Here is a 25,291-nt window from a genome sequence, read left to right as displayed (position 1 = left end):
GGAGGTGGAGAAATAAGGCCTTTGCTCAGTAAAATTGAAGCTGAGCAAAATTGGACAACACCGACTACTCAAACCCAAGTGAGAGCCTTCCTAGGCCTCAATGGGTATTACAGGAATTTCATAGAGAACTATGGGGCCATAGCTTCTCCACTGAATGTCATCTCCTCGCCCAAATTACCTAAGAAGGTTAGATGGAACGAGGAGTGCAACCAAGCTTTTGAAAACCTGAAAAAGGCTCTTTGCCAAGCCCCAGTACTCAGAGCTCCTGATTACCGCCAACACTTCATTGTGCAGACAGATGCTTCAAATGTAGGAATAGGTGCCGTACTCAGTCAACTGGATGGGAAAGGTAGGGAGCACCCCGTTTGCTTCATCAGCCGCAAGCTGAAGGATCCTGAAACAAGGTGGGCAACAATCGAAAGAGAGTGCTTTGCTATCGTGTGGGCTCTGAAGAAGTTTAGGCCGTACTTGTATGGTTCTACTTTTGTCATTCAGACTGACCACCAACCCTTGAGATGGTTAATGCAAATGAAAGGGGAAAACCCAAAACTATTGAGATGGTCGATCTGCCTGCAAGGGTTTGATTTCACCATTGAGCACAGGTCAGGGTGTCACCACCAAAATGCTGATGGTCTCTCTAGGATGTATGTCATCGACTAGAGGTATGAGATTCATCCAGGAGTGGATTAAATCCTCCTGTCCCTTAGTCTGGGGGGGGCGAGTGTTAGGGAGAATTCTCTGTTTAGGCTGAATTTCCTAACCTAGTGAGTCCCCCAGCAGCTTTGCTGGATTTCTGGAGTTTGTTTTTTTCCATCCTGCCAAGAGTGGGACTCTTTTCTCCCGCTCTTGGACATGTATGTATGTAATTCCTTTGAATGTCAATGTGTTCTATGGGCTATGGGGTCTTTTACTCCATAGGGTCTCATATGTTTTTCTATCTGTGTTACACCGCACCCTACGTGCCGTAGCACTGGGGCGTCCTAGCGGACACCCACCATAGACTCCATACCCGGGGACTGACTACTGTCTCCCCGGCCATGTAAAGTCACCATTGGCTTTACTAGACCTAAATTTACTAACAGAACTAGTACAAACCATCTTATTGTGGACGTACTAGTAGGGGTAATTCGATTACTCCTGGATCTGTTACTCGAGGGGGCACTGTCCCGTCCCCCCTCGTCGAGTTTTGGCTGGTGGCAGTGGAAACTACTTGTTATGTTCGACCCCGAACCTAACCCTATGGGATTCATCCCATTGTTGGAGATTGATACTTTTCCTCGTTAATCTCTAACGTACCACCGGTCTACTTATCGTAAATAAGTTTATCGGATGGTATTTTCTGCCAGAACTCGGTTTTTAAAATGGCGTCTGTGTTCGTCTCTGTGACTCCTAAACCAAAGGTTGAGCCCTTTGTTCCACTTTTGGCGGGCTCTGTACAGAGAGCCTCCAAAGTGGTGCCATTCTGTCTGGGTTACCACAGGGGTGTGGGAGGGGGTTTAGGTACCCTGGACCGAGTTGCCTTGCCAACTCCGGTCGCACTCTGGAGTGATTGGCCCAAGTGGTGAGCCTCCCCGCTCACCACTTAGCATGTGTTGATTGACAGCTAGGCTGAATGAATGGGGGTTTTCTGCATAAAAGCAGGGCTTTTGGGACTGGATCTTCAGAAGTCGCCACAGGACCTAAGAATCCGACGAGGGTAACGCTTAGCCGACCTGCACGCCGACACCTCCGGTGGAGCCCTGCGGAACTGACTCACCACTTCCCGACGACAGAGGAGATCTCCCTGCCGGAGAGTCTCTTCCCCTGACTGGTGGGAACAACCAGTCCCCTTTGCTTTTTATTCGCCTCAGGACGCAGTGGTCGAATTGCCCGTGTAGAGCACCTCAGCAACCGGATAGCCACTACCCCTGTTCCAGACCGAAAGGTGGTGCCTTGTGACGGAGCACTCCCCGGCTGGCCTCTTCCCTGGTGGTGCACCGGACTTCACTTTTCTTCGACGACGAGAACATCTCTACTCTTGGCAAAGACCCGACGTGCATCCACCACCAGGAACAACTGCCCCCGCCGGAGCTGCCCTCCACAACAAGGTACCATGTCCACCTGGCTTCCCTTTCGATCGGTTCGAGTGAGGTGTCTTAATCCTCTCCTTTCCGTTGGGTCGCCTCCAAGCTTTCTCACATGTTGTTCTGAACTGGTTCAATCTGCCGATAACAATTTGCCACAAAGACTCGAACGCATTTCCACTAGAGACTTTTGGGGACATATCGCCTTGCCTCTCTCGGAGTGGGCCTGGCCTCTGAACTTTATGATCTATTGTGATTCTTGCCTTCTTGCCTTGCATTTTTTCCGTGAAGTATTGAACTGTGTTGCTTTCATAACCTGCCTATTCTTCTCTCCCGTCCTAACGAATATTAGAGTGCTATCTAGGTTGAGGCATACACCTCTGTCTGTAAATAAGTGGTGCCGGTAAAACCTAGACTTGTCGAAATATTGCTAGGGGGATTGATTGTTTCTTCTTCGTAGAGTAATTGTGTTTGATTTGTTTGTCGTGATAGTGCCATAGTGTTATTGATAGATGTTTCGTCACAAAATAAATACCTTAATATCTTTACACGGAGCCTTGTTGCGTGTTTGCTTGTCTTACTGTGAAGAATTGCCCTATCTTGTATACTCCACAAACTGCTTAACTCTTCTTGAGAGAAGTCTGACTGCTCAGCCACAGCTACCAACAGTGAATCTGTGTGGTGCAGACTGCTACCAAGTGAGTTTACTGCCAAACACCTGTGGTCCTAAATCTTTTGCAGTGGTCCCAGAGGGAACTGCACAGGTTTCCGCCTAACAGGGGAGAATATAAATAAAGTTTCCTTGTACACTAGCTGGTTAGGTCATGTTAGATTATGTTGTGGCTTCAGTATAATGTTTTGCTTTAAAAGTTTTATTTTCAAGCGCCTTTGAAGCAGCCATTAGACAGCAGGTAGCAAACCCCTAAACACGCAAAAGAAAAAGAAAACAGAAGGTAGACCTGGAGATCGAACCTGTTAACTAGACCATACATCCCTGTATTGACCTAACATTCTGATGATGTCCTGTATTAAGAGTGCATAGTAACTGCAGCCCAGAGTGAGAAGGCTAGTGAGAGGCTGGATTATGTAAATTAATTAATTAACTAATTTAAGCACCCTGCCTCAGCCGAAGAGAAGTCCTGCCTCACACACTATTATAACCATTACCTTAAAGGCCATAGCAGACACTTAAATCAATGGAGTCAGCTTTATCAGAACTCATAGCAGACTCAAGAACCTCTAGTATGGCCTGACTAGGTGTCTGCTCCAAATATAGCCATGGTTAAAACCCCACCCTCAGTTAATTGTTCACATATTTCCTTCCAGCTTTCCCAATATCTAGATCTTGGCCATGCATGGATGTTAGCTGTGTAAGTAGAGGGGGTGTGTTTTCTTGGGTGTGGTTGATATATACCTTTCACCATGGGGAAGTATCAAAGGTCTTGCCATAGACAGGCTCTACGTGATTACCCACTTTGCACAGAAGCCTAGTGTTCTGATAACCAAAACATAAATGAGAAAGGAAATTCCAAAAATGTGAGGTCTTTTTGCTTGCTTCTCAGGGAGCTTTTAAAACTTGGTTAATCTGGATTTATGGCATACAACCCTTCCCAAATGTTGTTGGGGGCACAGGGAAGTAAGCAGAATGATGTTGCTGTCTGTGTTTCTCGGATATGGCTTCAACATGCCCAAGCTCACCATGCAGTGAGTACATTCCAGACATACCTCCATGGGGCAGCAAACACAACCTCTCCAGCTATCTCTCCTCTAGGCACTAATTGTTCACATTGCTCCACCTTTCAGTCTCCTGCCTTCCTGTACATAATGTCGATCTCTTGCCCTCATCCCACCTGTCAACCTAACATTGTTTCTTTCTACTCCTACTGAATCTTCTATCATCCTCTTTCTTTGCCTCTCTGACAGGCTAAACGTGATTAAATGCCATAACCTATTGCGGTTGGAGCTATACATAGTTTAAGGGATAAGTCAGTCTCTATTAGGATTCCCAGGTTCTGTGCTTATGAAGTAGATTAAGGGGGACGTTCCTAGGTCAGCAGGCCATATAAAAGGAAGGTGGTGCAGGTGTTGGGTGCCAAATACGATGATCTCCGTATTGTTGGGGTGGAAGCATAAATTGGTTGGGACTTCCATTTTTGTATGGCTGTAAAACATTGGCCGATTGAGTTTCTGGATTAGATGTTTGGTGAACTGGAGAAATGACAAGATGTGTTGTCTGAGTATCCTACAAATGTGGTTGTGAATTATTCTATGATATCTGTGAGGGCCTTCATATATGCATTTGAGAGCCATGGGGATATGGTGGATGCCTGGGTCAGTCAATGAGTAACTTTTCTAGGTATTGATAGGAAATCTCAAACTTTTACTGTGGAGGTGCTGGTTTGGAGAAAATTCTTAATCCATGTTATGGCAGTCCTGAATGTCTATGTGGAAATAAAGGTGTCCATGAATTGTGTGTGGTGACTGATTGTGTCAGACGCTGAAGAGAGGCCTAAAAAGAGCAGGCAGGTAGAAGTGTTGTTATCTATTGTGAGCATGATGTGTTCTCTCTGGCTAGATTTGCGGTTTCAATGCTTTCGAGGCCTCTGAAACCAGATTGATTATAGTGAAGGAGGTTGTGCATTTTTGAGAATTTGGTGAGTCGGTTGCATGCTGGTTTCTTAGTGAGGTTTGCTATGAATGGTAGAAGTGAGATTGGTATATACTCGTCTGGGTTCTTTTCATCAAGATTATAATTTGCTTTTTGTGCTTGTTGGGTTATGAGCCAATTGAGAATATGGCATTGGATAGTTGTGATGTGTGGCGAGCTGGTAGGGATGTATTTTCTTAGATATAATCTTTTGATCAAAAACGCAGGCAATTTCAGTACTTCCTTGACTTTAATGACATCAATATATTTCGAATACTTTTCCGTCAGCCACCCCATCCGGCTCACTATTGGCCTTCCTTCTGGTATTCCTTGGAAAGGTTTGTTCAACTTTGATAATAAATGTATCGTAGGTAATTTTGGAAATGTCATTGAGTATTGTTTATCATCCTCAGTTAATAAGCCAGTACTCATCCATTTGCCAACTAATTCGTCCACTTCTTTCTTAATTCTTTTAAATGAGGTAGAGCTTAATTTGTCATAACATCCTGGTATAGACACATGTGTGTTCACCATAGTTAGATAATCCTCCCTATCCATTGCAACAATATTGCCCCCTTTGTCTGCTTGTTTGATTACAGTCTTGGTGTCATGTTTAAGGAGATCAAGCGCCTGCCTCTTCTTTCTTATCAGGTTGTTCTGTGTTTTTCTTTTTGTCAGATTATCTATTACTTTTTTAATATTCTGGGTGACAACTTTATGAAATAAATCAATAACATTGTCTGTTTCAAAACAAAAACTGTGCATTTAGAACTGTTTTTCATTTCTGTCTGTGTAAGGTGTTTGGGAGTGATTTCTAGGTCTTGTAGGATAATAATATCCTCAATGTTTCCATTTTCTCTCTCCAGATACAGTAACAATCGTGTATTGCTAATATCTGTGAGTGTTAATGCACAATCAAGTCCAATTCTTAGTTTATCATATCTCGGTATTGTTTTGGTTCTTTTAGTTTTTATGCATGATCTCTTTTGTCTCTTCTTTTATGACTGATCTCTTTGTTGACATTTTAGAAAATTTGTGAAAGGTTTGTAATAAATTGTAAATTTAAAAAGGTCTATCTGTGCATTGATCCAATCATATCTAATTGTTGGAGCAAATGACATTCCTTTATTCAACACTGCTACATCAATATCATTCATTTCTCTGGTGAATAAGTTCAGAAATAGATTCACTTTCAATGGGTCTGTCATTTTTGGGTCCACAATCTGGTTACCTTTTTTCTTATATCCGGTTTTAGGTTTGTTAACAGCAGATGATCCTTTTCAAAGAGAAGTTCTTGTACATGATGATGTTGCCATGTGGATTCTGTGGCAGAGGCAAGGACAGAAAAGAGTGTGACATGGGATCTGTTCAAGAAAGTTCACAGATGACCAGAAACACGCTGCTTGAGAAGCAGATCACAGCATGTGTATTCAAAGTGGTATCATTAACAGCGAGTGAAAGCAGGGCAAACATGCATGCCAATCTACAAGAAAAAATGCTGGAAGCTGTGTATTTAAAAAAAATGCTGGAACCGAGTGCTCCTGTGGCTCTGCCAGAATCTTCTTTCAAAGTTGCACCCACTTATGACACACTGTCGGAAGAAGAACAGAAAAATGTCAGGTTCACTGATGGAACGGCTAAGTATGAAAAAGGACAAAGACATTGGCAGGCAGTTGCTTTCCAACCCCATTGAGAGACTTGCTAATGGGAACATGGGGCAGGAAGCTCGAGTCAGTATGCTGAACTGCAAGCAGTGGCCGCATTGATTGAACAGGTAAAAGACAAAGAGAATGTGTACATACACACAGACAGTTGGGCCACATACCAAGGCCTGACTAGTTGGGTGCCAAGACGAATGGAAGATCAAGAATAATCCAATCTAGGTAGAGCCAGAAATATGGGAAGAGATGTGGAGCAAGGGGCGGGGAGAGCAAAATCTTTGTTGGACATGTAGACACACACATGCCCCTTGACACCTTGCTAGGTGCCCTGCTTAACGATGAAGCTGATCCGATGGCTAAGATACGCCCAGTAAATGCTGTAGAAGAAATTCAAGTGCTGCTAGTAATGGCAGACTGGGAACATGAAGCATCAGTTCACTCAAGGCAATTAGCAACCTATGAGTGGGCAAAGAAAAGACAGCTGCCCATCACAGTGGACAAAGCAAAACAAGCTGCAGTCCAATGTCCTGTGTGCTGTGAAGTAAAGTGCTACCCACTGGAGAGAAAGCCTCAAGGTGTGTTGAAGAGAGAAAAAAAAGCAGCTAGCATCTGGGAAGTTGACTACATTAGCCCTCTACCACCTGAGAATGGAAAGCATTATATGTTGACATTGTTCAACACATATTCAGGACTGTTTCTGGCACATAAAAGAGAACATGCAGATCAACGTGCCACACTGAAAAGGATGGAATATATGATAAGACATTACAGCGTTCCAGACAAGATTCAATCTGATCAAGGCTGCCACTTTGGAGAGTACAATGTGCAGATCTCAGCTCTGGCATAAGGAATACAGTGGACATTTCATATTAGCCATTACCCAGAAGGCTCAGGGCTCATTAAATGAATGAATGGTTTATTGAAACAGCAAATGAAGAAACTGACTCAAAAACACACTCAAAGGGTTGTCTAAGCATTTAGCACAATCCTTCTTTGAACTGAATAATCGTCCTTTACGGAACAAGCAGACACACTTTATGAGACTGACAAGTGAAAAACAAGTGACCTCAAAGACACTTGTTGTATGGAAGACTAAGAAAGAGGCAAAGCTGTCTGTACAAGCAACCCCAGGCAGTATTGGACTAGACCTCTTTGAACTTGCAGATGATGCCATCCCTGCAGGACAGACGCAATCTGTATCGCTAGGCATTGGAAACAAGTTGCCAGCTGGCACGTTGCTGCACGATTCAGTCTAGCAAAGAAAGGCATTGATGTGCTGGGAGGAGTAATCGTTCCTGATTACAGGTTAACAATGTGTGTGCTACTGCACAACAAAGGTGCATCTGAGGTACCATTCACCAAATATGACCGGAATGCACAACTGATTTGTGATCAGGCATTTACTACCCATGTGATTGAAACCAAGCTGGCCCATGATACTACACACAGGCTCAGGGTGGATTTGGGAGCCCTGGAATTAAAGTAGGGGTCCACCATCCCAACAAGAAGCCAGAGGCAGTGAAGCTGTTAAGCAAAGGGAAGGGGGTATGCATGTTATACTTTTGCAAAATTCTGACATTCCTGTTTATGTTCCCACCATCAAGTTGGCACCAATATCGTAACAATCCACAATGGGGTTAGGCTTAATTATATTATGGGTTTTCCAGGTCAGTCAAGTTTAATACTTTATCAGTGAAGGGAGGACTATTCCAAGATGCCCCTTGGACACTAAGAGTTCCCTGCACAATGCCTAATACTACCACCTTGCATGATGAGAACAATCACACTACACCATGCAAGAAAAATACCAAGGACCAGTAGCCACAAGGACTGGCCAGGGTGCTGACTTGGCATATTGTCAGACACCTGATTTCTGTGACTCATATTCTGGGGTATATGAAATTACGGGCCCAAATGTATTCCTTAATGGTTCTGATATCCTGTTTGATGTTTCATTCCTCTTTTGCCCAAAGGACTGTGGTAACTGTAACAAACAAGCTTTTGTAAAGTATAACATCTTCAAGTATGTCCGATATCACTGTGCAGAGAGAAAGTAGCTGCCGTTTAGCAGTATGATCTATGTTTTAAAAACACGCATTGCGTATGGAAGGTATGCCACTTGGAGAATGGTGTTCTTTAAATCACGTAGAATTGAAACTGTGTGTATGCTAGATTATCCAGTAGAGATACTTTTCAATTGTAGCATTGTTACACATGCTTCTATTATCCATCAAGGGCAATTCATATAATGGCTGAATTAGAAAGGTGCTTGATAGAATTGCAGCATTCAGTCTGTGCTTCATAGTGGTGAAGTATAGCGTAATGACTGAATTGTATGTAGGCACGCAACTTGCTGAACTAGCCGCATTGTAGAATGTAGGGTTAATAGTTTATCGAAGCACACACTGAATGCTCGCAGCCTGTACCTCCCTGTTGCTTTCTTATATAATATGCATGTAGTTCCTGGATGCCCAGTCTTGCAATGATATAATAGCCAGCACAGAGCACACCGGCCTGTATTCCTTGCTTCTTTCATCCTCTGAAACGCTGCTTTGCAAAAACAGGTACAGAGTAATACAGCAGAGTGCACGCTGACCTTGGCCACTGATAAACAGACGTTCCATTTAAGCGCCTCTCAGACACAGCTTGTCACTGTAGATGGCAGAGGGGAGAGAGAGAAGGAGGGACTTGGACAGGTGCAAAGTTGTACTTTTCCACCGAAAACATGTTTTGCATCGAAGGTTCTGGAAGGTTCGTGTCACGCTGATTGACAGAGTCACCTTATAAATATTTGCACCCGCATGAGGGATGGAGTGATTCTCCCGACGATCTGCATTGCGAATGTGCAGATGTCATGGGCTGAGAGTATGCTCCTAAGCAGTGGTTCCTGACTTGCTACGTCTCGTTTGAGTGCTGGACAGAGGGAGAGATGGAAGGCACAGGGTGTCTGGTCCAGACCACATATGCCAGTCCATTGCCTAACAGCTTGTGAGAGAGACAGAGAGAGAGAAAAGAGAGGGAGCGGGAGAGAGGCCAATCCTTAAGCTGAACGGGTCCCTGACCTGTGTCAATTTCACCCAAGGAGCAAAAGATTGTGCTCTATGTAATCTGTTTACTTGCATTCTTTCCCATTCTCTAAATTGAAATTTATGTGCAGTTCGTAGTGCTTATGCACCTTGTTATTTACTCATTGCAAAATAAATACAAGTATACTACGTGTGTTTTCTCGAAAGTGAGTTAATTGCTTCCTCAAGTCGAGCTTGTGGTGGTGTGTTTGCATTACTTTTGAACGGGTTCCAAATAAGCACGCAAACAATTATAGAACAGGGACACATGTTTTCCTGATTGGCCAGCAGACCTTTCATGGAGGCAATTACTGTAGTGTTAGTGATATTAGGTTAGGTCATGTTGTGGATGTGTGATGGCATTGATATTTGCTCAGGGTTGCCTAGAAGTTGTGGGGCTACTAACCTGTTGGATTCCTTTCTAGTGATAAATGGAGAGAGTTCTGATAAAGCTGACTCCATTGATTTAAGTGTCTGAACTAGGATTTGTCTGCTTGTTGAATGAGTGTTGGGAGATAGAAAATGAGAGTTTGACAACAAATCTCCCCCACCAGAGACATATAAGATTGGCTTTAATTGGTGTATAGAGATCGAGTGGCCCCCAAGCAATCAGTGTGAGAGAATTAAATTAGAGCTAAGGTTGTAGAATAATGCATCATAGCTAGGTCAATGTAGTTATGTTCAATAAGGACAGCCCTCTAGGGCAACTGTCCATTATAAGGCCTATATGCAGAGCCTTTATGATACGTTAGGCACAGGTTTTAAATGTAAAGCCTTACTGCACTGTCTAGTTTTGCTGAACTGATAACAAAGGGATAACGAGGGCACTCACACACACAAATATTTTATAGACAGGAAAATTGGAAGGAACTACCATCACAATTAATTGGGTTTTTTTGTTTGTGTGGGTCTGTTGGCAGCAAGGCCCTGGAACTATCTGCCTGGAGGTTCTTGAGAGGTTCTACAAGGTTTATGGGAAACATAATGTGGTGTAGTAGGTTTGAATTCTCTTGGTCTGAGGATGGACTCTTCTAGGAGATAATCTGCACAATCAAGATGTCTTTTCCTTTCACAACTTGGGCTGCAGTTACTATCATCTGCCAATAAAGGGCAGCAGAGGTGTATTACTTCCAGAATCGTTTTTTGAGTCTGCTTACCAGTTACATTTGAATATCCACTCAGGGCATTGTCTCCCTTTTCCTGTACTGGGTGCTGTTAATGTGTATTAAATATTTATGCAGGTGTTTATGGAATGTTACATTTCACTGGCTGCTTCACAGCCCATTGCAGCAACCTTGATAAGGGGATCAAGAAAGTTGGATGGACCTCTTGTGCAAATTTACTCAAAAATATGTACTATATGTCATCTGCATTTTTTTTCCTTTGGAATTGTCTCTCAACAATATACTTAAATCACAACGTGGAAAACAGCTTCCAAGAAATTCATGGCGTCTGTCTGTATTTTTGTATAAAATAATGTATTGTAGAGACAAAGACAAATCATACTGATACAACAAATAAGACAATATGAGGTATGTCACATCAACACAGCTGTGCTGGCTACTTCAAGGAAAGACACTAATGTTAGTGTACTTGTGTTATGCATATTTTGTGACCTTGGTGGTGTCTCACCTGGTGACTTTGCATCACACCTCATATTGTCTTATCTGTTGTACCAGTATGATTGTCAAATAAGACAAAACACACGCATTAATTTGCACATTTATGTATTGGTCTAATTTTTTTTAGAATTTCTTCTTATTTTCTGAAAGTCTTTTATTTAGACCGTTGGGGTATTTACGGCATCCCCTGCTCTCATTGTCGTTCCAGTTGGGTATTTTAATATTTTGAAATATGTCTACAATTCATTGGCACACACCTATTCTTTCTTTTAAAACATAAACTCTGTCTTTTCAAATTGATGCCACGGCCACCAAGCATAACCATGAGGCCCCGGCACCTCGATACCGCCCCATCATGTGCGCATCCAGGGTTGTGCCGCCCCCCATCAATGTTCTAAACATCTATTAGCTTTATTGCTGTCAAGTCCCGATTAAAGGCATTTAAACTCGTTGTGCTGCATTATCTCTCTACAGTACAGACACCCTATATTTATGAGCACACCCAGCTGCATAATCTTGTCATTAACGTTCTCCATTTGGGGTCAGTTCTGTCGTTTACACATTTTTTAAATTTAATTATTTAATTACATATACAGCATTATGTTCATGTTTTTTTTTCTTTTTTAATGTGTAAGACATTGATTACTCTCCTGTCAGTAGTGTCTACTATTCACTATGTAGTACTTTTCCCACATCGTTACCGACTTTTCAGGTTCTACATACATGTTTTGTTTACAGAATGACAGCCAGCCGCACAATGTGAATTCATGCATCTGCTCTTCACAGTGCTTTAAGTGGGCCAGGGCCTGCCGGGGCGTCCCAGCTGACACCCACCATAGACTCCATACCCGGGGACTGACTACTGTCTCCCCGGGCATGTAAAGTCACCATTGGCTTTACTAGACCTAAATTTACTAACAGAACTAGTACAAACCATCTTATTGTGGACGTACTAGTAGGGGTAATTCGATTACTCCTGGATCTGTTACTCGAGGGGGCACTGTCCCGTCCCCCCTCGTCGAGTTTTGGCTGGTGGCAGTGGAAACTACTTGTTATGTTCGACCCCGAACCTAACCCTATGGGATTCGTCCCATTGTTGGAGATTGATACTTTTCCTCGTTAATCTCTAACGTACCACCGGTCTACTTATCGTAAATAAGTTTATCGGATGGTATTTTCTGCCAGAACACGGTTTTTAAAATGGCGTCTGTGTTCGTCTCTGTGACTCCTAAACCAAAGGTTGAGCCCTTTGTTCCACTTTTGGCGGGCTCTGTACAGAGACCCTCCAAAGTGGTGCCATTCTGTCTGGGTTACCACAGGGGTGTGGGAGGGGGTTTAGGTACCCTGGACCGAGTTGCCTTGCCAACTCCGGTCGCACTCTGGAGTGATTGGCCCAAGTGGTGAGCCTCCCCGCTCACCACTTAGCATGTGTTGATTGACAGCTAGGCTGAATGAATGGGGGTTTTCTGCATAAAAGCAGGGCTTTTGGGACTGGATCTTCAGAAGTCGCCACAGGACCTAAGAATCCAATGAGGGTAACGCTTAGCCGACCTGCACGCCGACACCTCCGGTGGAGCCCTGCGGAACTGACTCACCACTTCCCGACGACAGAGGAGATCTCCCTGCTGGAGAGTCTCTTCCCCTGACTGGTGGGAACAACCAGTCCCCTTTGCTTTTTATTCGCCTCAGGACGCAGTGGTCGAATTGCCCGTGTAGAGCACCTCAGCAACCAGATAGCCACTACCCCTGTACCGGACCGAAAGGTGGTGCCTTGTGACGGAGCACTCCGCGGCTGGTCTCCGCGGCAAACCCCTAAACACGCAAAAGAAAAAGAAAACAGAAGGTAGACCTGGAGATCGAACCTGTTAACTAGACCATACATCTCTGTATTGACCTAACATTCTGATGATGCCTTGTATTAAGAGTGCATAGTAACTGCAGCCCAGAGTGAGAAGGCTAGTGAGAGGCTGGATTATGTAAATTAATTAATTAACTAATTTAAGCGCCCTGCCTCAGCCGAAGAGAAGTCCTGCCTCACACACTATTATAACCATTACCTTAAAGGCCATAGCAGACACTTAAATCAATGGAGACAGCTTTATCAGAACTCATAGCAGACTCAAGAACCTCTAGTATGGCCTGACTAGGTGTCTGCTCCAAATATAGCCATGGTTAAAACCCCACCCTCAGTTAATTGTTCACATATTTCCTTCCAGCTTTCCCAATATCTAGAACTTGGCCATGCATGGATGTTAGCTGTGTAAGTAGAGGGGGTGTGTTTTCTTGGGTGTGGTTGATATATACCTTTCACCATGGGGAAGTATCAAATGTCTTGCCATAGACAGGCTCTACGTGATTACCCACTTTGCACAGAAGCCTAGTGTTCTGATAACCAAAACATAAATGAGAAAGGAAATTCCAAAAATGTGATGTCTTTTTGCTTGCTTCTCAGGGAGCTTTTAAAACTTGGTCAATCTGGATTTATGGCATACAACCCCTCCCAAATGTTGTTGGGGGCACAGGGAAGTAAGCAGAATGATGTTGCTGTCTGTGTTTCTCGGATATGGCTTCAACATGCCCAAGCTCACCGTGCAGTGAGTACATTCCAGACATACCCCCATGGGGCAGCAAACACAACCTCTCCAGCTATCTCTCCTCTAGGCACTAACTGTTCACATTGCTCCACCTTTCAGTCTCCTGCCTTCCTGTACATAATGTCGATCTCTTGCCCTCATCCCACCTGTCAACCTAACATTGTTTCTTTCTACTCCTACTGAATCTTCTATCATCCTCTTTCTTTGCCTCTCTGACAGGCTAAACATGATTAAATGCCATAACCTATTGCGGTTGGAGCTATACATAGTTTAAGGGATAAGTCAGTCTCTATTAGGATTCCCAGGTTCTGTGCTTATGAAGTAGATTAAGGGGGCGGTTCCTAGGTCAGCAGGCCATATAAAAGGAAGGTGGTGCAGGTGTTGGGTGCCAAATACGATGATCTCCGTATTGTTGGGGTGGAAGCATAAATTGGTTGGGACTTCCATTTTTGTATGGCTGTAAAACATTGGCCGATTGAGTTTCTGGATTAGATGTTTGGTGAACTGGAGAAATGACAAGATGTGTTGTCTGAGTATCCTACAAATGTGGTTGTGAATTATTCTATGATATCTGTGAGGGCCTTCATATATGCATTTGAGAGCCATGGGGATATGGTGGATGCCTGGGTCAGTCAATGAGTAACTTTTCTAGGTATTGATAGGAAATCTCAAACTTTTACTGTGGAGGTGCTGGTTTGGAGAAAATTCTTAATCCATGTTATGGCAGTCCTGAATGTCTATGTGGAAATAAAGGTGTCCATGAATTGTGTGTGGTGACTGATTGTGTCAGACGCTGAAGAGAGGCCTAAAAAGAGCAGGCAGGTAGAAGTGTTGTTATCTATTGTGAGCATGATGTGTTCTCTCTGGCTAGATTTGCGGTTTCAATGCTTTCGAGGCCTCTGAAACCAGATTGATTATAGTGAAGGAGGTTGTGCATTTTTGAGAATTTGGTGAGTCGGTTGCATGCTGGTTTCTTAGTGAGTTTTGCTATGAATGGTAGAAGTGAGATTGGTATATACTCGTCTGGGTTCTTTTCATCAAGATTATAATTTGCTTTTTGTGCTTGTTGGGTTATGAGCCAATTGAGAATATGGCATTGGATAGTTGTGATGTGTGGCGAGCTGGTAGGGATATATTTTCTTAGATATAATCTTTTGATCAAAAACGCAGGCAATTTCAGTACTTCCTTGACTTTAATGACATCAATATATTTCGAATACTTTTCCGTCAGCCACCCCATCCGGCTCACTATTGGCCTTCCTTCTGGTATTCCTTGGAAAGGTTTGTTCAACTTTGATAATAAATGTATCGTAGGTAATTTTGGAAATGTCATTGAGTATTGTTTATCATCCTCAGTTAATAAGCCAGTACTCATCCATTTGCCAACTAATTCGTCCACTTCTTTCTTAATTCTTTTAAATGAGGTAGAGCTTAATTTGTCATAACATCCTGGTATAGACACATGTGTGTTCACCATAGTTAGATAATCCTCCCTATCCATTGCAACAATATTGCCCCCTTTGTCTGCTTGTTTGATTACAGTCTTGGTGTCATGTTTAAGGAGATCAAGCGCCTGCCTCTTCTTTCTTATCAGGTTGTTCTGTGTTTTTCTTTTTGTCAGATTATCTATTACTTTTTTAATATTCTGGGTGACAGCTTTATGAAATAAATCAATAACATTGTCTGTTTCAAAACAAAAACTGTGCATTTAGAACTGTTTTTCATTTCTGTCTGTGTAAGGTGTTTGGGAGTGATTTCTAGGTCTTGTAGGATAACAATATCCTCAATGTTTCCATTTTCTCTCTCCAGATACAGTAACAATCGTGTATTGCTAATATCTGTGAGTGTTAATGCACAATCAAGTCCAATTCTTAGTTTATCATATCTCGGTATTGTTTTGGTTCTTTTAGTTTTTATGCATGATCTCTTTTGTCTCTTCTTTTATGACTGATCTCTTTGTTGACATTTTAGAAAATTTGTGAAAGGTTTGTAATGAATTGTAAATTTAAAAAGGTCTATCTGTGCATTGATCCAATCATATCTAATTGTTGGAGCAAATGACATTCCTTTATTCAACACTGCTACATCAATATCATTCATTTCTCTGGTGAATAAGTTCAGAAATAGATTCACTTTCAATGGGTCTGTCATTTTTGGGTCCACAATCTGGTTACCTTTTTTCTTATATCCGGTTTTAGGTTTGTTAACAGCAGATGATCCTTTTCAAAGAGAAGTTCTTGTACATGATGATGTTGCCATGTGGATTCTGTGGCAGAGGCAAGGACAGAAAAGAGTGTGACATGGGATCTGTTCAAGAAAGTTCACAGATGACCAGAAACACGCTGCTTGAGAAGCAGATCACAGCATGTGTATTCAAAGTGGTATCATTAACAGCGAGTGAAAGCAGGGCAAACATGCATGCCAATCTACAAGAAAAAATGCTGGAAGCTGTGTATTTAAAAAAAATGCTGGAACCGAGTGCTCCTGTGGCTCTGCCAGAATCTTCTTTCAAAGTTGCACCCACTTATGACACACTGTCGGAAGAAGAACAGAAAAATGTCAGGTTCACTGATGGAACGGCTAAGTATGAAAAAGGACAAAGACATTGGCAGGCAGTTGCTTTCCAACCCCATTGAGAGACTTGCTAATGGGAACATGGGGCAGGAAGCTCGAGTCAGTATGCTGAACTGCAAGCAGTGGCCGCATTGATTGAACAGGTAAAAGACAAAGAGAATGTGTACATACACACAGACAGTTGGGCCACATACCAAGGCCTGACTAGTTGGGTGCCAAGACGAATGGAAGATCAAGAATAATCCAATCTAGGTAGAGCCAGAAATATGGGAAGAGATGTGGAGCAAGGGGCGGGGAGAGCAAAATCTTTGTTGGACATGTAGACACACACATGCCCCTTGACACCTTGCTAGGTGCCCTGCTTAACGATGAAGCTGATCCGATGGCTAAGATACGCCCAGTAAATGCTGTAGAAGAAAATCAAGTGCTGCTAGTAATGGCAGACTGGGAACATGAAGCATCAGTTCACTCAAGGCAATTAGCAACCTATGAGTGGGCAAAGAAAAGACAGCTGCCCATCACAGTGGACAAAGCAAAACAAGCTGCAGTCCAATGTCCTGTGTGCTGTGAAGTAAAGTGCTACCCACTGGAGAGAAAGCCTCAAGGTGTGTTGAAGAGAGAAAAAAAAGCAGCTAGCATCTGGGAAGTTGACTACATTAGCCCTCTACCACCTGAGAATGGAAAGCATTATGTGTTGACATTGTTCAACACATATTCAGGACTGTTTCTGGCACATAAAAGAGAACATGCAGATCAACGTGCCACACTGAAAAGGATGGAATATATGATAAGACATTACAGCGTTCCAGACAAGATTCAATCTGATCAAGGCTGCCACTTTGGAGAGTACAATGTGCAGATCTCAGCTCTGGCATAAGGAATACAGTGGACATTTCATATTAGCCATTACCCAGAAGGCTCAGGGCTCATTAAATGAATGAATGGTTTATTGAAACAGCAAATGAAGAAACTGACTCAAAAACACACTCAAAGGGTTGTCTAAGCATTTAGCACAATCCTTCTTTGAACTGAATAATCGTCCTTTACGGAACAAGCAGACACACTTTATGAGACTGACAAGTGAAAAACAAGTGACCTCAAAGACACTTGTTGTATGGAAGACTAAGAAAGAGGCAAAGCTGTCTGTACAAGCAACCCCAGGCAGTATTGGACTAGACCTCTTTGAACTTGCAGATGATGCCATCCCTGCAGGACAGACGCAATCTGTATCGCTAGGCATTGGAAACAAGTTGCCAGCTGGCACGTTGCTGCACGATTCAGTCTAGCAAAGAAAGGCATTGATGTGCTGGGAGGAGTAATCGTTCCTGATTACAGGTTAACAATGTGTGTGCTACTGCACAACAAAGGTGCATCTGAGGTACCATTCACCAAATATGACCGGAATGCACAACTGATTTGTGATCAGGCATTTACTACCCATGTGATTGAAACCAAGCTGGCCCATGATACTACACACAGGCTCAGGGTGGATTTGGGAGCCCTGGAATTAAAGTAGGGGTCCACCATCCCAACAAGAAGCCAGAGGCAGTGAAGCTGTTAAGCAAAGGGAAGGGGGTATGCATGTTATACTTTTGCAAAATTCTGACATTCCTGTTTATGTTCCCACCATCAAGTTGGCACCAATATCGTAACAATCCACAATGGGGTTAGGCTTAATTATATTATGGGTTTTCCAGGTCAGTCAAGTTTAATACTTTATCAGTGAAGGGAGGACTATTCCAAGATGCCCCTTGGACACTAAGAGTTCCCTGCACAATGCCTAATACTACCACCTTGCATGATGAGAACAATCACACTACACCATGCAAGAAAAATACCAAGGACCAGTAGCCACAAGGACTGGCCAGGGTGCTGACTTGGCATATTGTCAGACACCTGATTTCTGTGACTCATATTCTGGGGTATATGAAATTACGGGCCCAAATGTATTCCTTAATGGTTCTGATATCCTGTTTGATGTTTCATTCCTCTTTTGCCCAAAGGACTGTGGTAACTGTAACAAACAAGCTTTTGTAAAGTATAACATCTTCAAGTATGTCCGATATCACTGTGCAGAGAGAAAGTAGCTGCCGTTTAGCAGTATGATCTATGTTTTAAAAACACGCATTGCGTATGGAAGGTATGCCACTTGGAGAATGGTGTTCTTTAAATCACGTAGAATTGAAACTGTGTGTATGCTAGATTATCCAGTAGAGATACTTTTCAATTGTAGCATTGTTACACATGCTTCTATTATCCATCAAGGGCAATTCATATAATGGCTGAATTAGAAAGGTGCTTGATAGAATTGCAGCATTCAGTCTGTGCTTCATAGTGGTGAAGTATAGCGTAATGACTGAATTGTATGTAGGCACGCAACTTGCTGAACTAGCCGCATTGTAGAATGTAGGGTTAATAGTTTATCGAAGCACACACTGAATGCTCGCAGCCTGTACCTCCCTGTTGCTTTCTTATATAATATGCATGTAGTTCCTGGATGCCCAGTCTTGCAATGATATAATAGCCAGCACAGAGCACACCGGCCTGTATTCCTTGCTTCTTTCATCCTCTGAAACGCTGCTTTGCAAAAACAGGTACAGAGTAATACAGCAGAGTGCACGCTGACCTTGGCCACTGATAAACAGACGTTCCATTTAAGCGCCTCTCAGACACAGCTTGTCACTGTAGATGGCAGAGGGGAGAGAGAGAAGGAGGGACTTGGACAGGTGCAAAGTTGTACTTTTCCACCGATAACATGTTTTGCATCGAAGGTTCTGGAAGGTTCGTGTCACGCTGATTGACAGAGTCACCTTATAAATATTTGCACCCGCATGAGGGATGGAGTGATTCTCCCGACGATCTGCATTGCGAATGTGCAGATGTCATGGGCTGAGAGTATGCTCCTAAGCAGTGGTTCCTGACTTGCTACGTCTCGTTTGAGTGCTGGACAGAGGGAGAGATGGAAGGCACAGGGTGTCTGGTCCAGACCACATATGCCAGTCCATTGCCTAACAGCTTGTGAGAGAGACAGAGAGAGAGAAAAGAGAGGGAGCGGGAGAGAGGCCAATCCTTAAGCTGAACGGGTCCCTGACCTGTGTCAATTTCACCCAAGGAGCAAAAGATTGTGCTCTATGTAATCTGTTTACTTGCATTCTTTCCCATTCTCTAAATTGAAATTTATGTGCAGTTCGTAGTGCTTATGCACCTTGTTATTTACTCATTGCAAAATAAATACAAGTATACTACGTGTGTTTTCTCGAAAGTGAGTTAATTGCTTCCTCAAGTCGAGCTTGTGGTGGTGTGTTTGCATTACTTTTGAACGGGTTCCAAATAAGCACGCAAACAATTATAGAACAGGGACACATGTTTTCCTGATTGGCCAGCAGACCTTTCATGGAGGCAATTACTGTAGTGTTAGTGATATTAGGTTAGGTCATGTTGTGGATGTGTGATGGCATTGATATTTGCTCAGGGTTGCCTAGAAGTTGTGGGGCTACTAACCTGTTGGATTCCTTTCTAGTGATAAATGGAGAGAGTTCTGATAAAGCTGACTCCATTGATTTAAGTGTCTGAACTAGGATTTGTCTGCTTGTTGAATGAGTGTTGGGAGATAGAAAATGAGAGTTTGACAACAAATCTCCCCCACCAGAGACATATAAGATTGGCTTTAATTGGTGTATAGAGATCGAGTGGCCCCCAAGCAATCAGTGTGAGAGAATTAAATTAGAGCTAAGGTTGTAGAATAATGCATCATAGCTAGGTCAATGTAGTTATGTTCAATAAGGACAGCCCTCTAGGGCAACTGTCCATTATAAGGCCTATATGCAGAGCCTTTATGATACGTTAGGCACAGGTTTTAAATGTAAAGCCTTACTGCACTGTCTAGTTTTGCTGAACTGATAACAAAGGGATAACGAGGGCACTCACACACACAAATATTTTATAGACAGGAAAATTGGAAGGAACTACCATCACAATTAATTGGGTTTTTTTGTTTGTGTGGGTCTGTTGGCAGCAAGGCCCTGGAACTATCTGCCTGGAGGTTCTTGAGAGGTTCTACAAGGTTTATGGGAAACATAATGTGGTGTAGTAGGTTTGAATTCTCTTGGTCTGAGGATGGACTCTTCTAGGAGATAATCTGCACAATCAAGATGTCTTTTCCTTTCACAACTTGGGCTGCAGTTACTATCATCTGCCAATAAAGGGCAGCAGAGGTGTATTACTTCCAGAATCGTTTTTTGAGTCTGCTTACCAGTTACATTTGAATATCCACTCAGGGCATTGTCTCCCTTTTCCTGTACTGGGTGCTGTTAATGTGTATTAAATATTTATGCGGGTGTTTATGGAATGTTACATTTCACTGGCTGCTTCACAGCCCATTGCAGCAACCTTGATAAGGGGATCAAGAAAGTTGGATGGACCTCTTGTGCAAATTTACTCAAAAATATGTACTATATGTCATCTGCATTTTTTTTCCTTTGGAATTGTCTCTCAACAATATACTTAAATCACAACGTGGAAAACAGCTTCCAAGAAATTCATGGCGTCTGTCTGTATTTTTGTATAAAATAATGTATTGTAGAGACAAAGACAAATCATACTGATACAACAAATAAGACAATATGAGGTATGTCACATCAACACAGCTGTGCTGGCTACTTCAAGGAAAGACACTAATGTTAGTGTACTTGTGTTATGCATATTTTGTGACCTTGGTGGTGTCTCACCTGGTGACTTTGCATCACACCTCATATTGTCTTATCTGTTGTACCAGTATGATTGTCAAATAAGACAAAACACACGCATTAATTTGCACATTTATGTATTGGTCTAATTTTTTTTAGAATTTCTTCTTATTTTCTGAAAGTCTTTTATTTAGACCGTTGGGGTATTTACGGCATCCCCTGCTCTCATTGTCGTTCCAGTTGGGTATTTAAATATTTTGAAATATGTCTACAATTCATTGGCACACACCTATTCTTTCTTTTAAAACATAAACTCTGTCTTTTCAAATTGATGCCACGGCCACCAAGCATAACCATGAGGCCCCGGCACCTCGATACCGCCCCATCATGTGCGCATCCAGGGTTGTGCCGCCCCCCATCAATGTTCTAAACATCTATTAGCTTTATTGCTGTCAAGTCCCGATTAAAGGCATTTAAACTCGTTGTGCTGCATTATCTCTCTACAGTACAGACACCCTATATTTATGAGCACACCCAGCTGCATAATCTTGTCATTAACGTTCTCCATTTGGGGTCAGTTCTGTCGTTTACACATTTTTTAAATTTAATTATTTAATTACATATACAGCATTATGTTCATGTTTTTTTTTCTTTTTTAATGTGTAAGACATTGATTACTCTCCTGTCAGTAGTGTCTACTATTCACTATGTAGTACTTTTCCCACATCGTTACCGACTTTTCAGGTTCTACATACATGTTTTGTTTACAGAATGACAGCCAGCCGCACAATGTGAATTCATGCATCTGCTCTTCACAGTGCTTTAAGTGGGCCAGGGCCTGCCGGGGCCATGCACCGGCAGTCTCCAAATAGTGGGGCTGAGCAGGGGCCCTGCCGGTGCCCCCTGTCCCACCGCAACATTGGCGGGATGCGCCTGCCATGAAGTCAAGCTAGCTTTCAGAAGTGGCAGCCAACCACAGTGATGCTGTGCCTGGCTGCCACTTACGCCCGTCATAGTATGCCTCTGGTGACCCCTCGCGCGAGGGTCACCTGAGGCAGTTACTGTCCCTTTGTTTCCCCAGGTCGCCGAGGCGTCTTTAATCCTCGGCGAACCTGGGGATTCCTCGACATTTTTCGAGGTTTATAAAAGATGGCTTGAAAAGTACACAATTCAAGCCATCTTTTATAAAGCTTTGCCGACGGACACTTTTGTCGGTAGTCAAAGCTTTATAAAAGATGGCTTGAATTGTGTTCTTTCAAAGCCATCTTTTATAAACCCGAAATGTTTAAAAAGATTGCCTGAAAACTAGCCAAACCGTAAGTTATGCACACAAATATGTATACATGTTATATATCTGTGTGCGTACCCTACTATGGTTTGTATACTTTGCAAGCCATCTTTTCTAAACATAGAAATATGTTACAGATGTCTATGTTTAGAAAAGATGGCTTGCATAGTACACAAACCATAGTAAGGTACGCATACAAATATATAACATTTATATATATTTGTGTGCAGATCTTACGATTTGTGTACTTTCTAGGCCACGCCCCTCCCACAAGCCACGCCCCCAAATGAGGGCCCCCCCTCGATTTCTTACCCCACTTAAAGCCCTGGCTCTACACATCTTGATACTTTTCCCAGGTTCTCTCGGAGATGCCCTCTTGTTGTTGCACAAGCAACACTTTTACTTTCAATATGTTATTATTTTTTACAGAGCAGTTGCTGGGCTCATTCTCACCATGCATTTGTTTAACATGACATGCTTGCAATGAACAGGTATGCACTATTGATTTGATTATCATATTCCATACAGAAATGTTATGATTAGTCCAACAATTCCCTTGATGAGCAATGCCTTTTTGTATTAATGTATTACAACATAAGCATCAGTTTCAAGGCAGGCAGGTATGATATGTAAATACATGATTACCTTCCCAGAAATGTTGAAACATAATGAGATATTGCTATTGGTTACAAAGGTACTTTTTGTTTTTACTTCCCCTTAGTTTACGGTCACTGAAGAAGGACTCCAGTCTGAAATGTAACAGACCTCCAATTTTGACTTTGTCTCTGCAATAAATTATTTTCTATAAAAATACAGACGGACGCCATACATTTCTTGGAAGATCATTTACTCGTTGTCATTTAAGTATATTGTTGAGAGACAATTCCGAAGAAAATTACAGATTCCATAAACTACATATTTGTCGGAGCATTTGCAGACGAGGTCTTTCCAACTTTCTTGATGACCTCATCAAGAATCCTGCAGTTCACTTGTGTTGGCCCCTGGTGCAAGAGTGGCCTCTCTTTGCAACAGGACCACATGCAACGTTTTACACGTGGAACGAATTAAGTAATTTAAAGAGAGTGGTGCCCACTTCGTAGTGTTTCTTACATATTGCTTCACAGCCCATGACATGGCTGTGAATCGACGTAGAAAAAATGATATATTATAATTACCATATTTATAAAAAAAACTACATTTCTCTTTAAATCATAACTACAAAAATACCTTAAAATACAATAACAAATAAACACTTGATATGATATGATATGGCATTTGTAACGCGCCTATACACAAGTGTTTCAAGGCGCGACGAGGTGGGGGAACAAAGGGGAGACAGACAACGATCCTACTAGGCCAGGTGTCATTCAGATCGCGCAAGTGCAAAGGGTAGAGGGAAAGGGAAAAGTGCAAGGGGGAAAGGGAGAGGGGAAAGTGCAGTACAGGGTTATCAGCATACAAGATAAATAACAAGGGCCAGCTGGTGCCAAGTGTAAGGAAGGGGGCCTGTAGGGATACAGACACAGTCCTGCAGTGCAGGGGTTGCCAGGGAGGCAGTGCAGGGGAGAGTGGCTGGGCCAAGGACCGAGATCGGTGAGTGGCCCAGTTGCAGATTCAGTGCAGTTTCAGTAATTGTAGCAGGGGAGAGGGGAGAGAAAGCGGAGGCAAAGAGGAAGGTTTTGAGGTGCTTCCGGAACCGGAGATGGTTCTCCTCAAGTTTCAAGGAGGCAGGAAGGCTGTTCCAGAGGGAGGCCCCTGCGGCGGAGAGAGATCTGCCCCCAACTGGTTGTTTGGAGAAGTGGCTGACCCTGAGGGAGTTGGAGGCGGATGAACGAAGAGCTCGAGAAGGAAGATATTTAGGAAGAGAGAGTTGAAGGTATTTTGGCCCAAGGCCCCAGAAGGCCTTGTGGACAATGCAGAGGGCTTTGAACTTAATCCTCACAGTCACTGGGAGCCAGTGCAGTGATTTCAGTCCTGGAGAGATAGGGTCCCTGGGCTTGAGGCCAAGGACAAGTCTCGGAGTCCTGTTCTGGATGAGTTGCAAAGGGCGGAGAGTAGAGGCAGGCAGATTTAGATAGAGGCTGTTACCTTAGTCCAGCTTCGAGAGAACCAAGGCTCTAGAGACAGTGAACTTCTTGTCAATTATTAAGTCAGTTCATTCATTTCAGAGCACAGGGGAGAAACTGCAGAATATTAATTTACACCCAGAACCTTTTATCCTACATTCCAATGTCCTTATGTTAGGCCAGACTCTCCATATCAAGCTAAATACTGTGAAAAGTATTAGAAGAAAGGCCATGTTTATTTCCCATTTTAAATCTTCATGCAACATCAAAGGTTAACATTTTGCAGAGGGGGTTTCATACATTCTACCCTCAAAGACCGGAAAAGTGGATACAAAAGCATGAAAAGGTTTGCCAGTTGAAAGGTTGGCCGCTTGAAGCTACATCCACATTTACAAATGTCTAGTTTTCGGCATGCAGTATGCCACTTGCTGCTTTATTTATGAGAATATGTAGTCTTACATTCTAATGCAATAGTTGCATCTGTCTGTTAAACAGTACTCCACATTATACAAAAAGACATTACGGCCTTCTTATTAGACAGTGTACATTTCCCTCAACTCCAATATAGCCACGAAAACTTTGCAAAATCTCCTTTTGTCACCCTGAAGGGGAGTCAAATAACAAACGCCATCAAGTCAAATTCAGGGATGACTTTCTGTTCCATGCATTCCCTTTATTTTCGAGGTCTCTTTCTTAAAAACTGGCTATTAAGGTGGAACCCATATTCGCAACCACAATAAACAGGGTCAATTCCTACCCATATTTCAATATTCCTTACCCATATTTCCTCCTATAGGAAGACATTAGTTATCTTTTTTTACGCAGCAAATATGGACTACTGAAAACCATATTCTGCTATCTTCAAAAATCTGTGTTTGCCAACTCCCCACATTTTAGTGTCATGGGGACAATTAACAATGCCTTGACTGAAAAGGGTAGCGATAGGGTGATAGTCTCCGACATCCTATATGTCCAATACCGTAGGAGGAGAAACACGTCCAAAGGCATTCAGGCCATAATGCTATC

This window comes from Ambystoma mexicanum, chromosome 6q, assembly GCF_040938575.1.
Source record: "Ambystoma mexicanum isolate Mex_15411 chromosome 6q, UKY_AmexF1_1, whole genome shotgun sequence".
Taxonomy (NCBI): Eukaryota; Metazoa; Chordata; class Amphibia; order Caudata; family Ambystomatidae; genus Ambystoma; species Ambystoma mexicanum.
The sequence above is the reverse complement of the archived record's forward strand: the minus strand, read 5'-3'. Positions refer to the sequence as shown.